Source organism: Mustela nivalis (assembly GCF_964662115.1).
Source record: "Mustela nivalis genome assembly, chromosome: 1".
In the NCBI taxonomy this organism is placed as follows: domain Eukaryota; kingdom Metazoa; phylum Chordata; class Mammalia; order Carnivora; family Mustelidae; genus Mustela; species Mustela nivalis.
Window position 1 is genome coordinate 185,042,613 of NC_139020.1, and position 18,003 is coordinate 185,060,615.

The window sequence follows — 18,003 nt, forward strand, 5'->3', positions numbered from 1 at the left end:
GCTTAAGGATTAAACAGAAAAATTCATGGGAGGGTATGCCTGGCTCGCTCAGTTGGAAGAGCACGCAACTGTTTATCTCGGGGTCGTGAGTTCCAGCCCCATGTTGGGCATAGATATTACTTAAATAAATATATTTTTTAAAATTCACATGAAATAATAGTTTATAGTTATTAATATTACTTATTTTTCATTCAACAAATATGTATTAGGTGTTTTTTTAGGGTTCAGAATAAACACGGTTCTTGGAGTTGGAGTTTATGGTTCCGCGAGCAGTCATACAAGAGAAAGAAAGTCACACAATGTGTCACATGTCATGATAGGGTGGCATGCAAATATTGAGAAGGAGTGTCTAATCCAACATGGGCAGGGCAGGGCAGGGCAGGCTTTTGAAGGGAGTGATGTTTTATTTTATTTTATAAATAAATGTTAAAGATTCTATTTATTTATTTATTTATTTAGAGAGTGAGCAAGTGGGGGGAGGGTCAAAAGGAGAGGGAGAGTGAGAGAGAGAAGGAAGCAGACTCCCTCCTGAGCACAGAGTCTAATGCATGGCTCAATGTCATGACCCCGAGATCATGATCTGAGCAGAAACCAAGAGTCAGACACCCAACTGACTGAGTCACCCAGGTGCCCCCAAGATTTTATTTTTAAGTAATCTCTACACCCAACATGGGCTTGAACCTACAACCCTGAGATCAAGAATTGCATGCTCTACTGACTGACCCAGCCAGGCGCCCTTGAAGTGAGTGATATTTTAAAGACAACTGAAGTTTGGATAGAATATTGGAAAGCAAAACAAGTTTTAGGAACAGTATATAAAACTATCTAGAGGTGGCAGAGAGAAGTGGAAAGGAGGTCAAGATAATTGGAATAGAGAGTACAAAGAGGGAAAAAGGGAGAGAGATGAAGCCAAGAAATGAACAAGGATCCAAGGCCAACCAGAAGACCTTTCCAAAGTTCAGTGTGAACCAAAGATGGATGCCTGATTTCCCTGAGCTTTTCTCTTACCATTAGTGGCCACTGAAATATTTTTTATGTTTTGTTGTACCTTACAAAAACCCCAAAATGATTCTATCATGTCATCTTAGTTTGGATTCTCCTGGAACCAGAACCCAAAGAGAAGTGTTCAAGCACAAGTCACTTGTTTGGGATGGTGATCCTAGGAAACACCAGTAGGGGGATGAGGAATTGAGAGCAGTGGAAGGCAGATGGTGAAGAGTGTGTTACCAAGCTTGTTAGCACCCAGGGCACTTGGAGCTCAGTCCTGCTGGGGAACACAAGGATCCCAGGTAGAAGCACCTCTTCAGTTCCTGAGTTACCAACAGTGAAATAGAGGAAGCCTGTCTGTTTAACCACCAGGTAGGTCGCTGCTGGTCATTGGTTGAGGGATGCCTCCAGGGGCATGAACTCTCTAGCACTCTGGCTTGGCCCGTGTGCAGGTCAAGGCTTAGTTGTAAATGCTCTCAGTGGCCTTCCACACGTAGCTGAGGTGAGTATGGATGGAAAGGGGACAGAATACTGAGCGTCTGCTATTTTTTTTTTAAAGACTTTATTTAAAGATTTATTTATTTATTTAAGAGAGAGAGAATGAGAGAACACAACAGGGGGGAAGGTTGGGGTAGGGGGAGAAGTAGACTCTCTGCTGAGCAGGAAGCCTGATATGGGACTCTGTCCCAGGACCCTGGGATCATAACCTGAGCTGAAGGCAGACGCTTAACCAACTGAGCCACCAACCCAGGTGTCCCCCTGCTACACATTTTTCTTTTCTTTTAGTTTTTTTTTTTTTTTTAGATTTATTTATTTGACAGACAGAGATCACAAGTAGGCAAAGAGGTAGGCAGAGAGAGGGGGGGAAGCAGGCTCCCCGCTGAGCAGAGAGCCCGACGTGGTACTTGATCCCAGGACCTTGAGATGATGAACTGAGCCGAAGGCAGAGGCTTAACCCATTGAACGACCCAGGCGCCCCCTGTTGCACATTTCTAAACATGTTAAAAAGAAAAGTAAGGGGACGCCTGGGTGGCTCAGTTGGTTAAGCAGCTGCCTTCGGCTCAGGTCATGATCCCAGCGTCCTGGGATCGAGTCCCACATCGGGCTCCTTGCTCAGCAGGGAGCCTGCTTCTCCCTCAGCCTCTGCCTGCCATTCTGTCTGCCTGTGCTTGCTCTCTCTGAAGAATAAATAAAATCTTTTTAAAAAAAAAAAAAAGAAAAGAAAAGTAAGGATCCCATTCTTGTAACCTCATTTAACCTTAATTACCTCCTAAAGATCCCATTTCCAGATATTGTCACATGGGACGTTTATTTCAACATATGAAATTGGGGGAGCACAATTCAGTCCATAGCATTCTGTCTTAAATCAAGGGCCCTAATTAAATGTTAATCATGTTCAGGTACACTCTCACAGATACATCCAGAATAATGTCTGGGCAAATGTCTGGGGCCCAGTCATGGACACATAAAATTAATCACCACTGTCTTGGACCCAGCAGCCTTGTGTCTCTGCCAGCATCAACAAAACTTTAGCTGGTTAATCTGTTAGCTTGTAGGTAGAGTAAGTTGTCAGATCCTTCACAGTTCTTGATGATCTTACCAAGTGAACTCAACTGATTTTAAGACTTTTAAATAAAAAAAAAAAAAGGAGCCATACCCATTTTGTGGGCTTTTCCTTTGTGCTTGTCAGATACATTGCAGAAATCCTTATACAAAGTAAAATTTTGTGTTTCCTCTCAGATGTTTTAGCCTTCCCAAGTTCTGCCGTTGAAAATGACAGCCTTCTTCTGGAAAATGCCTCTGAACATACATGAGTTGCCATAATCACTGTGTCTGTCTCGCCTCATGCTTCTCTGTTCTCATTAATGCAAATCCTATAATCCATCCATTTGTGCTGTCTCATAGATTTCCACATCAGTGGGAAGTATGTAGACAACCAGTATAATTACTTGGTACCACAACGGTTTTAAGATGAAACTATCATCCTCTCCCTTCTCATCTTCCACCATATGTTATTTAAAAAAAAATTTTATTTATTTGAAAGAGAGAGAGAGAGTGGGTACGAGCAGGGGGAGGGGCAGAGGGAGAAGCTGACTCCCCATTGGGCAGGGAGCCCAACACAGGGCTCTATCCCAGGACCCTGAGATTGTGACCTGAGCTGAAAGCAGATACTTAGCTGACAGAGCCACCCAGATGCCCCTCACCATATGTCATTAATTTAGCAACGTCTCATTGGGATATTATATGCCAGACACTCTAAAAATCTGGGGTATTAGAATCCATTTATTTTATAGATATATCTTGGGGTACAGGGCAAGACACTGGGACTCTTGTGAACAAGAACATGGTCCTTGCCTTCATGGTGTTTACTAGTTCATAGGTACTTATATTATATCTAGTGAAAACACACAAATATAAAATTGTAAATGGAGTAAATGCCATGAAAGAAAGGTCCACTAGTGTATGGAACACCTAAACAAGACATTTGACTTAGTAAGTCTTTCCCTGAGGTAAAGCTACATGAGAAGCAACCTTCAAAATTAATAGAAATTAAACAATGAAGGGAAAGAGAACTCCAGATAGAGGGAACAATATGTGCAAAGGCCCAATGGCAAGAAAGAGTATGGTGAGGAGAAGGGGGGACTGAGTGAAAGCCAAAGTGACAGGAAGTGTGGTGAGAGATTGGACTGTAACAGAGGTGAGGGACAGAGCCTGTGAGACCTATGAGACATATTAGGAAGTTTATTTAGAACCTTATATAATAAAGCTTTTGTCTCTCTCTGGGGCAGTGTTAAGGTAGACTAACTGCTCATTTTAGAAGATTTGGTCTTCCTAATATCAGGGTTTCTTGCAAACCCTCTACATGCACAGCATTTGTCTGGGCCCCTCTGCATGACCATCATTGGACTTGAGAGCCAGAGGAACCAATGCGAACATGAAGCTCACACTGCTTGCCGTGTTGAGTAATGAAGTCCTTAAAAGCAATATGTGATTCCCACTGGAGGGTTTTATATAGGTGAACCTGAATTGGCTTCCAGCTTTAAGAGATTCCAAAACTGATAGGAAGAATAGATATCTCAGTGAGGAGTCATGGTGAATCATAACAGGCAGTATGAAATCATGATTAAGAGTGTGAACTCTGGAACCAAACCACCTGGGTTCAGATCTTGGTTTTATATGTATTATTTTCAGGAGATGACTTAACCTCTCGGTTCTAATTTTTGTCATCTGTAAAATGGGATAGGTCGTATTAAGTAGGTAAAATGCTTGAAAGAGTCTCTGGTAGCCAGTCAATACTAAACTAGTGATAGTTATGTTAGTATCATGGTGATCTGGACTAGACAGAGGTTTTTGGCCCAAAGGTGTAGTTGTAACCCAGCGGAGGAGTCAAACTCAGATGACTTAGGAGAGGCTCTGCCAAAGAGCTAACATTCTTTCAAGAGGACTCAAGGACAGGGATAATATGTCAAAACAAACACATTCAGCAAAAACCTGGAAGTTTGAAAATTAGCATGTCATAAAAACCAAGTACCAGTGTGCCTGGGAGAGTGTGTGGCAAGAAGCAGCCAGAGAGGAGCAAAGAGGTCCATGCATCTCAAACTCTACCTTCCAGAGAGCAGTGTCCCTGATACACTGTCTCCTTGGCTTGAATTGTCTGGTCTTCTTTGCCTCCCATAATTTAGATTCAGTTAAATGTTTGCACCAATGGGTATGTGGAAAAATAGTGCATCCCCTCCTTAATTGTTTAAACCTATCAATTAGAATACAGTTGTTTACATACTTTAAACATAGCATACTAGGAAAACAGATAAAATGTTATCAATAAATTTTATAGATCAAACTTGCAGATGAGTCTACAGCAAATGTCATTCTCAATGGGGAAAAACTGAGAGCTTTTCCACTAAGGTCAGGAGCACGGCAGGGCTGTCCACTATCACCACTGCTGTTCAACCTAGTACTAGAAGTCCTAGCCTCAGCAATCAGACAACAAAAAGAAATAAAAGTCATCTGAATTGGCAAAGAAGAAGTCAAACTCTCTCTCTTTGCAGATAATATGATATTTTATGTGGAAACCCCAAAAGACTCCACTCCAAAACTGCTAGAACTCATATAGGAATTCAGTAAAGTGTCAGAATATAAAATCATTGCACAGAAATCAGTTGCATTTCTATACACCAACAGCAAGACAGAAGAAAGAGAAATTAAGGAGTTGATCCTATTTACAATTGCACCCAAAACCATAAGATACCTAGGAATAAACCTAACCAAAGAGGCAAAGAATCTGTATTCAGAAAACTATAAAGTATTCATGAAAGAAATTGAGGAAGACACAAAGAAATGGAAAAATGTTCCATGGTCATGGATTGGAAAAACAAATGTGAAAATGTCTATGCTAACTAGAGCAATATACACATTTAATGCAATCCCTATCAAAATGCCATCAATTTTTTTCAAGGAAATGGAACAAATAATCCTAAAATTTATATGGGACCAGAAAATACTTCAAATAGCCAGAGGATGTCGAAAAAGGAAGCCAAAGTTGGTGACATCACAATTCCAGACTTCAAGCTGTATTACAAAGCTGTAAGCGTCAAGACAGTATGGTACTGGCACAAAAACAGACACATAGATCAATGGAACAGAATAGAGAGCCCAGAAATAGACCCTCAACTCTATGGTCAACTAATCTTCAACAAAGCAGGAAAGAATGTGCAATGGAAAAAAGACAATCTCTTCAACAAATGGTGTTGGGAAAATTGGACAACCATATGCAGAAGAATGAAACTGGACCATTTCCTTACACCACACACAAAAATAGACTTAAAATGGATGAAAGACCTGAATGTGAGGCAGGAATCCATCAGAATCCTTGAGGAGAACACAGGCAGCAAACTTTTCGACCTCTGTCACAGCAACTTCTTCCTAGACACATCTGCAAAGACAAGGGAAACAAGGGCAAAAATGAACTATTGGGACTTCATCAAGACAAAAACCTTTTGCACAGCAAAGGAAACACTCCACAAAATCAAAAGACAACTGACAGAATGGGAGAAGATGTTTGCAAATGACATATCAAATAAAGGGCTAGTACCCCAAATCTATAAAGAACTTATCATGCTCAATACCCAAGGAACAAATAATCCAATCAAGTAAAGGGCAGAGGACATGAACAGATATTTCTGCAGAGAAGACATCCAGATGGCCAACAAACACAGGAAAAAGTGCTCCACATCATTCAGCATCAGGGAAATACAAATCAAAACCACAATGAGTTACCACCTTACACCAGTCAGAATGGCTAAAATTAACAAATCAGGAAATGACAGATGTTGGCAAGGATACGTAGAAAGGGGAACCCTCCTACACTGTTTGTGGGAATGCAAGCTCTTGAAGCCACTCTGGAAAACAGTAGTAGGTTCCCCAAAAAGTTGAAAATAGAGCTACCCTATGACCCAGCAATTGTACTACTGTTTATTTACCACAAAGATACAAATGTAGTAATCTGAAGGGGCACATGTATCCGAATGTTTATCACAGCAATGTCCACAATAGCCAAACTATGGAAAGAGCCTCGATGTCCATCAATAGATGAATGGATATGGGGCGCCTGGGTGACTCAGTGGGTTAAGCCTCTGCCTTTGGCTCAGGTCATAATCTCAGGGTCCTGGGATTAAGTCCCACATCAGGCTCTCTGCTCAGCAGGGAGCCTGCTTCCCCTCTCTCTCTGCCTGTCTCTCTGCCCACTTGTGATCTTTCCCTCTGTGTCAAATAAATAAATAAAATCTTAAAAAAATTAAAAAATAGATGAATGGATAAAGGAGAGGTGATATATATCCATATATATGATATATATAGAAATATTATGCAGCCATCAAAAACAGAAATCTTGCCATTTGTTAATGAAGTGGATGGTGCTAGAGGGTATTATGCTAAGTGAAATAAGTCAATCAGAGAAAGATAATTATCATATGATCTCACTGATCTGTGGAATTTGAGAAACAAGGCAGAGGATCATAGGGGAAGAGAGGAAAAAATGAAATAAGGAGAAATCATAGAGGGAGACAAACCATAAGAGACTCATAATCTCAGAAAACAAACTGAGGGTTGCTGGAGTGGGGCTGGGTGGGAGGGATGGGATGGCTGCGGGATGGTCACTGGGGAGGGTATGTGTTGTGGTGAGCTCTGTGTATTGATGAGTCACAGACCTGTACCCCTGAAAAAAATAATACATTATATGTTAAGAACTCAAAAAAAAAAAAAAAAAAAAGAAGAAGAAAAAGAAGAAGAACAGAACAGAATACCCAGGAATAAACTTAATCAAGGGATGAAAGATCGGGGCGCTTGGGGTTAAAGTCTCTGCCTTCGGCTCAGGTCATGATCCCAGGGTCCTGGGATCGAGCCCCGCATCGGGCTCTCTGCTCAGCGGGGAGCCTGCTTCCTCCTCTCTCTCTGCCTGCCTCTCTGCCCACTTATGATCTCTGTCTGTCAAATAAATAGATAAAAATCTTAAAAAAAAAAAGGATGAAAGATCTACCTGTATAGTACACTAAGAACTATAAGATACTCATGAAAGAAATTGTAAAAGATGCAAGATAAATGGAAAGATATTTTATGCGCATGGATTGGCAGAAATAATATTGTTAAAATGTCCATATTATTCAAAGCAATCTACAGATTCAAAGTGAACTCTATCAAAATTCCACTGGCATTTTTTTCACAAAAACAGGAAAAAACCCAGTACATTGTATGGAACCACAGAAAAGACTCCAAAGGCCAAAGCAATCTTGATAAAGAAAAACAAAGCTGGGGATATCATACTTACTGACTTCAAACTATATTGCAAACGTATAGTAGACAAAACAGTATGGCACTATTATAAAAACAGACACATAGATCAACAGAAGAGAACAGATAGCCCAGAAAACAGACACATGTATATCACCAATTAATTTATGACAAAAGAGCCAAGGATATACAATGTGGGGAGGATAATCTCTTTAATAAATAGTAATGAGAAAGTTGGACAGTCACATGCAAATGAATGAAATTGAATCACTGTCTTATATCATTAAAAAAAAACTCAAGATGGATTAAAGACTTGAACATAAAGCTTGAAACTAAATCTTAAGTGAAAACACGGGGAATAAGCTCCTTCACACTGGTCTTGATAATGCCAAAAGCAAAGGCAACAAAAGCAAAAACAAAGAAATGGGACTATATCAAAATAAAAAGCTTCTTTATAGAAATTCATCAAAAAATTATAGACAACCTGTGGAATGGGAGAAAATATTCAAATACTATATCCAATAAGGGATTAATACTCAAAATATATAAAGAACTCCTACAACTTAATACGAAAATAACAATCTGATTTAAAAATGGGCTGAGGAACTAAGTAGACATTTTTTTCAAACAAGACATCCAAATGGCCTTTAGGTACTTGAAAAGATGGTCAACATTACTAACCATCAGGGAAATGCAAATCAAAAGCATAATGAGATATTTCACACCTGTTACAATACCTAACATTAAAAAGACAATGGATAGCAAATGCTGGATAAGATGGGGAGAAAATGGAACCCTTGTGGACCGCTTGTGGCATTGTAAACTGGTTAAGCCAGTTTAAAAACAATATGGAGATTCCTCAAAAAAGTTAAACATAGAACTACCATATGACTGAACACTTCTACTTCTGGTTATTTATCTGAAGAAAATGAAATCACTATCTCAAAAAGATATCTGCACTCCATGTTCACTGCAGTATTATTTATAATAGCCCAAACATGCAAACAACCTAAGTGTTCACCAGTGGATGAATGGATAAAGAAACACACACACACACACACACACACACACAGGACTACTATTCAGCCACAAAAAAAGAAGAAAATCCTGCCATTTGCGACAACACAGGTGAACCTCGAGGGCAAGTGAAAGAAGACAGAAGAGAGAGAAAAGTACTGTATGATGTCACTTCTATGTGGAATCTACAAAATCTGAACTCATAGATAGAGGTGGGAATGGGGGTGGTGAAGGAAATATGTGAAGGTGCTTTCTGGTTACAAGATAAATAAGTCCTGGAAGGTAGTGTATAGCATGATGACAGTTAACAATAATGTATTGTAGTCTTGAAAGTTGCTAAAGGAGAAGATCTTTAAAGTTCTTATTAGAAGAAAAAAATGTGTAACTATATGAGGTGACTGATGTTAAATGAACTTATTGTGGTAGTCATTTCGCAATATATATACCTATCACATCTTGTGCTAATACCTTGGAACTAGTGTCATAATATATAACAATTATATCTCAGTCAAACTAGAAAAAGAAAAGTAAAAAAAGGGCTCCTGGGTGGCTCAGTCATTAGGCATCTGCCTTCAGCTCGGGTCATGATCTCAGGGTCCTGGGATCGAGCCCCACATCGGGCTCCCTGCTTAGTGGGAGGCCAGCTTCTCCCTTTCCCACTCCCCCTGTTTGTATTCCTTTTCTCACTGTCTCTCTCTGTCAAATAAATAAATAAAATCTTTTTTAAAAGGTAAAGAAAAAAGAAGAAACCTTACAGATGAAACTAACTGAATAGATGATAAAAATTGAGAACAGACAGGGGTTAAGTCATTTGCCCAAAGAAAAACCTACACGAACAGGAGTTTTTGCAAGGTTAGTGAACAGAGGACTGGCCCCAGTGCTATCATGAAATAGTTGTTGCTCCTTTTGCAAGGTTTGGATCCGTAGGGTTTATATCTACAAAATGGGATCATAATTCCCTATTTTCTAAGAATCTCCCCCAGTTATTACAGGCATCAAATGATATCAAATGCATTGTAGAGCACATTAAGATGCTTTGAAAAAACAGCAATAGGTTTCTGTGACAGAGGAGTGAGCAAGAAGGAATGGTAAGGGAAGTGGCCCTAGAGGGAGGCTTTATAAAGCCTCAGGGGAAATAGCTAGAATTTTAGATGTATTCTGAGGAAGGTAAGGCATTCTTTATCATTAGCGGCAACAGGGCTGTATAACAAACCATCTCAAAACTCAAAGCATTTTTTTCTTGCTCACATATCTGTGGGTTGGCTGTGATTAGCTGACCTAGCCTAGTTTGGCTCCTGGCTTTGGGTGGGGTTCCGGTCCGTTTGTCCTACCTCTCATCCTCCTTTAACACTGAGGACATGCACAACTCCACAGGCACACTTCGAGATATCTGCTCACATCTCATTGCTAAAAGCAAGTCCCACATCCTTGTTACAGGATGGAGACATTAACACTGCTTTTAATGCAACCAATTGCAAACCCACACTGCAAAGGGTATGAATAAAGGGAAGAGTAAGGAATTGGGGACATTAAATCCACCTCTCATATCTAATAAACTATTGGGGGTTTTGTGGAAGAGGGATATGATTTAAAAGAACTGCTCTAAGTGCTCTGGGGAGATCAGATTCTAGGGGGATAAAGGCTATCTGTTAGGAGGCTAATGTTAAACCTTGCTATTTTCAGATTTTAAATTTGTTTTCAGCCTCAGTTAGGTACAAAATGCTCTCATGCTCATTCTTTTTTAAAGATTTTATTTATTTATTTATTTGACAGATCAGAAGTAGGCAGAGAGGCAGGCAGAGAGAGAGTGGGGGAAGCCGGCTCCCTGCTGAGCAGAGAAACCCATGCGGGGCTTGATCTCAGGACCCTGGGATCATGACCTGAGCCGAAGGCAGAGGCTTTAACCCACTGAGCCACCCAGGCGCCCCATCTCATGCTCATTCTTAATTTGAATTTTGTTATAAGCCTAAACAACAAAAGGCAGCAAAGATCGTTCAAGTTATTTTTATTGGTTTTTGTTGTTGTGTTTGCTTTGGTTTTGGTAAGGTAGTGAATCAGAGCTGTTCTAAGCACAAGGTTCTGAGGTCTGACACACCTAGGCTGTGAACCACAGCTCTCCCAGTTAGTGGCAGCGTGACCATGGGTAAATTACTTGACTTTTGTGTGCTTTGGTTTTCTTTACAGCACAAAGAGATTAATAATAATAATAACTCCTCACTCAAGGTTTGGTAAGAAGATCCAATGGGATAAGGTGTGCAAAGTACCAACTTAGTGCTTGGCCCATAAGAAGCAATTAACACACAGTAGTTGTTAGTATAATGAATATTCACACTTCAATATTCACATTATTTTAGTCAAATTACAGGCAATAAAAAACTGTAGGAAGGATGGTCACATTATCATAACTGTATCACAGACCAGTTCTAGGTAGCTTTAGAATCAGTTCAATTATGGAATCTTTTCAGAGCATAAATAAATCTGTAGATAAAGACAAAACTAAGTGAGTTAATATCTGTCTCTACAACATTATCATATAAAAGAGAATATACTTTTCCACTTGAGGTTGAGACTATCATTATTCTTTGTTGAAGCTTGTTCCTTGAAGACATATGCTTGTTTGGTTTGCAAAAGAATGAGTTTTAGAGGGGTGACTGGGCAGGCATCAAACTGGGAAAAAAAAAAAAAAAAGGAAAGAAAGGAAGGAAGGGAGGAAGGAAAGAAAGAGGAAGAAAGGAAGAAAAAAGGAAAGACAGAAAGACCCAGCCAAAACCAAACTAGTTTCCTGGAGAAATAATATCAAAGATTGAAGTGATCTGATTATACAGATAAATCAATGGAAATGAGACAAGGTTACTCAGGTTATGTAATTTTCAAATTGCTACCTGTCATTGAGCAATATAAGTGGGGTTGCACAGGCAGAATGGGAAAAGGAATCCAAGTTAATCATTGTGTATGCACTTTCTGTTCCCTGGATGGGAATTATCAGCCAAAGGGGGATTTTAACCATCATCCTGTCTTCTTCCATTGTAAAGTGTAAAGAATAAGTATTTGAAAAATTTTTTTAAAGATTTACCCATTTATTTTAGAGACAGAGAGAGCAAGAACAAGCAGGAGAAGGGGCAGCGGGGAAAGAGACTCTCAAGCAGATTCTCCACTGAGCAGGGAGTCCAACATGAGGCTCAGTCCGGGACCCTGAGATCATGACCTGAGCAGAAGGCAGACACTCAACTGACTGAGCCACCCAGGGACCCAAGTATTTGCATTTTAAAAAGTTCAATAAATAGGGGCGCCTGGGTGGCTCAGTGGGTTGGGCCACTGCCTTCGGCTTGGGTCATGATCTCAGGGTCCTGGGATCAAGTCCCGCATTGGGTTCTCTGCTCAGCAGGGAGCCTGCTTCCCTCTCTCTCTCTGCCTGCCTCTCCATCTGCTTGTGATCTCTCTCTGTCAAATAAATAAATAAAATATTTAAAAAAAAAATAAAAAGTTCAATAAATATTTGTTGAAAAGCCTGATACTGTGTGAGGTGCTAGGGAGCAAGGACAAGATTACTGCCCTTGTGGTGTTCCCAGGATAGAGGGAACCACAAACAGTAAGGTCAGTCTGTGTCCAAGGCTGTGCTTTTTGGGTAGGGGAGTCCATGAGAACACTTTGCCTAATCATAGCTTGAAAATCCCATATATATTCAAATCAGCTTATAGTATTAAATTAACATACCAGGAAGCTTCAGGGTATGATGAAAGGAAAACCAGGTTTTAGAATCAGGAAGACTCGGCTTTAAAGCTCTTCTGTCACTTACTAGCTGTGTTTCTTGGGCATCTAACTTCTGAGCCTCAGTTTCCTCATTGCAAGCATGAGGACAATAACAACATTTGCTCTATTGGATAATTATGAGAATTGAAGAGATAAAATATCCAGACTATGGGAAGTATTCAGGAGAGGAGAGCTGTCAAATATGAATGCATTACTGACTTAGGGTAGTGGAGAACACTAGGTATTACTGTCAGCCAGTGTTTGTCAGTGTAATATTAATATGTTAGCTGCACGACCTTGAGTCAGTTACTTAATCATTCTTTTTTTAAAAAAGATTTATTCATTTATTTGATAATACATATTCTCCTGAAGTTGTTTCAAAAATAAAAACAGAAGGAAAACTTCCAAAGTCATTCTATGAGGCCAGCATTATCTTAATCTCCAAATGAGGCAAAGACCCCATCAAAAAAGGATTAAAGACCAATATCCCTGAAGAATATGGATGCCAAAATTCTCAGCAAGATCCTAGCCAATAGTAACCAACAGTAGATTGAAAGGATTATCCATCATGACGAGGTGGGATTTATCCCTGGGATTCAAGGGTGGTTCAACATTCATAAAATCAATCAACATGATGGAACACTTAAATAAGAGAGGAGACAAGAACCACATGGTCCTCTCAATTGATGCAGAAAAAGCATTTGATAAAATACAGCATCCTTTCCTGATTAAAACTCTTCAGAGTGTAGGGATAGAGGGAACATTCCTCAATTTCATAAAAACCATCTATGAAAAGCCCACAGTGAATATCATTCTCAATGGGGAAAGATGAGAGCCTTTCCTTTAAGATCAGGACCATGACAAGGATGCCCACTCTCGCCACTATTGTTCAATACAGTACTGGAAGTCCTAGCAACAGCAATCAGACAACAAAAAGAAATAAAATGTATTCGAATTGGCAAAGAGGAAGTCAAACTCTCTCTCTTCACAGATGACATGCTACTTCATGTGGAAAACCCAAAAAGACTCGACATCCAAATTTCTAGGACTCATACAGCAATTCAGTAATGTGGCAGGAGACAAAAATCCATGCACAGAAATCAGTTACTTTCCTATACACTAACCATCTAACACTAGAAAGAGAAATTAGGGAATTGATTCCATTTACAATAGCACCAAAATCCTTAAGATACCTTAGAAAAAACCTAACCAAAGAGGTAAAGTATCTGTACTCTAGAAACTAGACAACCCTTATGAAGAAAAATGAAGAAGACACAAAATGATGGAAAAACATTCCATGCTCATGGATTGGAAGAATAAACACTGTTAAAATGTCTACCCTGCCCAGAGCAATCTATACTTTCAATGCCATCCCAATTAAAATACCAATAGCAATTTTCAAAGTGCTGGAACAAACAACCCTAAAATTTGTATGGAACCAGAAAATGTTGAAAAAGAATTGCCAAGGAAATGTTGAAAAAGAAAAACAAAGCTGGGAGCATTATGTTCCCTGATTTCAAGCTGTGTTACAAAGCTATAATCACCAAGACAGCATGGTACTGGCACAAAAACAGACACATAGATCAATGGAACAGAATAGAGAGCCCAATATGGACCCTCAACTCTATGGTCAAATAATCTTCGACAAAGCAGGAAAAAATATCCAATGGGAGAAAGACAGTCTCTTCAACATTTGGTGTTGGGAAAATTGGTCAACTATATACAGAAGAATGAAATTTGACCATTCTCTTACATCATACACAAAGATAAAATCTAAATGGATGAAAGACCTCAATGTGAGACAGGAATCCATCAAAATCCTAAAGGACAACATAGGCAGTAACATTTTCAACATTGCCACAGCAACTTCATTCAAGACATGTCTCCAAAGGCAAGGGAAACAAGGGCAAAAAAACGAACTTTTTGGACTTCATCAAGATAAAAACTTCTGCACAGCAAAGGAAACAGTCAACAAAACAAAGAAGCAACCCAAAGAATGGGAGAAAGATATTTGTAAATAACACCACAGATTAAAGGCTGATATCCAAGATCTATAAGGAATTCTCAAACTCAACACCCAAAAAACAAATAATCAAGTCAAAAAATGTGCAGAAGACATGAACAGACACATCTCCAAAGAAGACATACAAATGGCTAACAGACACATGAAAAAGTGTTCAACATTATCAGCCATCAGGGAAATTAAAATAAAAACCACAGTAAGATACCACCTTACACCAGTTAGAATAGCAAAAATTGACAAGACAAAACAGCAAATGTTGGAGAAGTTCTAGAGAAACTGTTTGTGGGAATGCAAGTTGGTGCAGCCACTTTGGAAAACAGTGGGAGGTTCCTGAAAAGGTTAAAAATAGAGCTACTCAGGGCACCTGGGTGGCTCAGTGGGTTAAAGCCTCTGCCTTTGGCTCAGGTCCTGATCCCAGGGTCCTGGGATTCAGCCCCACATCGGGCTCTCTGCTAGGCAGGGAGCCTGCTTCCCTTCCCCTCCCTGCCTCTCTCTGCCTCTCTCTGCCTACTTGTGATCTCTCTCTCTGTCAAATAAATAAATAAAATTTAAAAAAAAATAGAGCTACTCTATGACCCAGCAATTGCATTACTAGATATTTACCCCAAAGATACAGGTATAGTGAAAAAAAGGGCCATAGGCACCCTAAAGTTCCTAGAAGCAATGTAAATAGCCAAACTGTGGAAGAGGCGAGATGCCCTTTAACAGACTAAATGGATAAAGAAGATGTGGTCTATATATACAATGGAATCAGAAAGGATGAATACCCAACATTTGCATCAACATGGATGGAACTGGACGAGATTACGCCAAGTGAAATAAGTCAAACAGAGAAAGACAATTATCATACGGCTTCATGTATTTGTAGAACATAAGGAATAACATGGAAGATATTAAGAGAAAGAAGGGAAAAATGAAGGGGAAAATTAAAGGGAGAGATGAACCACGAGAGACTACGAACTCTGGGAAACAAAGTGAGGGTTTTAGAAGGGAGAGGGTTAGGGGATGGGTTGGCCCAGTGATGGGTATTAAGGAGGGCATGGATTGTATGGAGCACTGGATGTTATGTGCAAACAATGAATCATGGAACATTACATCAAAAACTAATGATGTACTGTATGGTGACTGACATAATATAATAAAAAATTATTTAAAAAGGTTTATATATTTGAGAAAGAGAGAGGATGTGTGTGTGGGAGCATGTACATGAGCCGGGGGAGGGGCAGGGGGAGCAAGAGAGAAAGAATCTTAAACACACGCCCTGGGCATTGCAGAGCCCCATGTGGGGCTCCAGCTCTAGGCCCTGAGATCACCACCTGAGCTGAAACCAAGAAGACTGAGCCCCCCAGACACCCTGGCTGCTTAATCTTTCTAAACCTTAGTAAAATGGAAATAATAATAAAATCACCAATGATAGTAAGTGCCTAGAAATTAATAAGCCCTCAGAAAATGTTTGATGTTGTTATTGTTTAAATTATAGAAACTATTTGCTTTATACCTGACACATGATAGACCCTTGATGAATGGTGTCTATGTAATGATTATTATGATTAATGGAAATCACCCTATAAGAACACCTGTGCTAAGGAAGCACAGTGCCTTAAGTTTTATCTCAAATCCTGGATTGGAGGAAGGCTTTTGGGCTTGTCATGGTGACGCTCATTCAAGCCTATCTATTATACCTTTTCTGGCAGTTACTAAGATTTATATTCTAGAAGACACTGCCCTGGGCACGGTCATTTATAGAGCAGAGGCCAAGGATCTGAAGGATGCTGTTTTGGAGGTAATTTATGGGTTGGAGCCAAGGGTATCAGTACCTGGTGGTTTTATGTGTAACTGCATTCACATATAAAGCCATAGGGGTAATCAGGTCAATTACACCCCCCACAATCCAAGTGCCAAACATACCTTTTTGCTTTAATTATCAGGATATTTCAGATGAAAATGATTGAGGCCTATATTGTCTGGGTAATTGCTTCTCTTCTAATGCCTTCCACTCTGTGAAGACAGGCCCAGGCTAAACCTTAGGTAACTTTTGACAAAAGATGCTAAACTATTTCCTTTTATTCTTGGGGTCTTGGCTACACACATTGTCAAGAAACAGTACAGCTTTTCTCCCATCATTAATTTGTAATTCAAAACTCTGGGTCTCATCCTTAGCCTTTGAAATACTCCAGGAAAGTGCTTGTTTTCAGAACAGGTGTCTTCCTGTTATAGATACCATGAGGGTGGGGAGGTAGGAAACTATGGACTTGGTTTCAGGAGGCTTGGATTTCAGTCCTAACTTTACGGCTGCAAATTATTTAACATTTCTACTTTTCTATTTTAACTGTAAAGTTGGGGGGAAAGTATCTGCATTGTCTTCTCTCATAATGAATGTGAAAGAAGCTTTTAAACTAAAATATCTTGCAAATGACAGGATTTATATTAATGCCTTTATTTTTGATGCCTTATGGAATTGTTGTGGCATTGTCGGGCCATCACATTTTTAGCTAATGGATTTACAGACAAGAATATTATATCTTTAATTTTAAAAAAATCTTTTAAAAATATATTTTTTTAAAGATTTAATTTATTTATTTGACAGACAGAGATCACAAGTAGGCAGAGAGAGAGGAGGAAGCAGGCTCCCTGCTGAGCAGAGAGCCCGATGCGGGGCTCGATCCCAGGACCTTGGGATCAGGACCTGAGCCAAAGGCAGAGGCTTTAACCCACTGAGCCACCCAGGTGCCCCTACATCTTTAATTTTTAATATTATATTACTTCCCCAAAATTGGCTAAAAATTAGGTAACTATACATGTTGATGCTATACTTTCAACATTTACAGTTTACTGGTAATGCTACTAAAACCTTGTTGAAGGCAACTTGACTTCGATGAATGTTCTTTAAACAATGGATGGCCACTGATATTTGAGGCATTGTCCACAGGGTTTCTAAAAGCATTGAATGCACGCAAGTAATTACACAAGGAGAAGCTGCAGTTGTCAAGCTCCCACACACACATTTGTCTCATCCTCCTCCCAAAAGCACAATACCACATCCAGGATGGGACTGGAAAGGTCACAGCTTCCTTTACAATATGCAATTAAGCCACCTAATCATGCATATTGCTCCAAATCAACATGTTCAAGATTATAGTATTGAATCCAGCACTGAGCAATTCCAGCCATATGGGAATCAGATATCATATTGCAATTGTTTCCTTGGCATGCTCCATGGCAGCTCACCCCCCATGTTGACATTTTAGGGTGGAAAACACGTCACAGTCTAATAGGATTTAGCTGTGACTCTAACATGCAATCACGATGACTTACTAGCCAATTAACACAAGTAGTTCATTTCAAATGAAGGACTCCCAAATGCTTGCTCTTACAGATTAAATGCTTCTGGCCCCGGCCCTATACTTTTCATGGAAGGGAACTGGTTCCTGGGCCATATT

At 39.7% G+C, this 18,003-nt stretch overlaps 1 pseudogene across 1 annotated transcript in view; it reads left to right on the plus strand.

Annotated features, from left to right (window-relative positions):
• The window catches only part of LOC309862106, a 65,915-nt pseudogene that overhangs the window by 1,324 nt on the left and 46,588 nt on the right, over positions 1–18,003 (plus strand). The window contains exons 2-4 of the transcript in view: positions 1,485–1,489; positions 2,678–2,915; positions 16,258–16,346. The product of the transcript in view is annotated as an uncharacterized misc_RNA (transcript). The remainder of the gene's footprint in view (positions 1–1,484; positions 1,490–2,677; positions 2,916–16,257; positions 16,347–18,003) is intronic.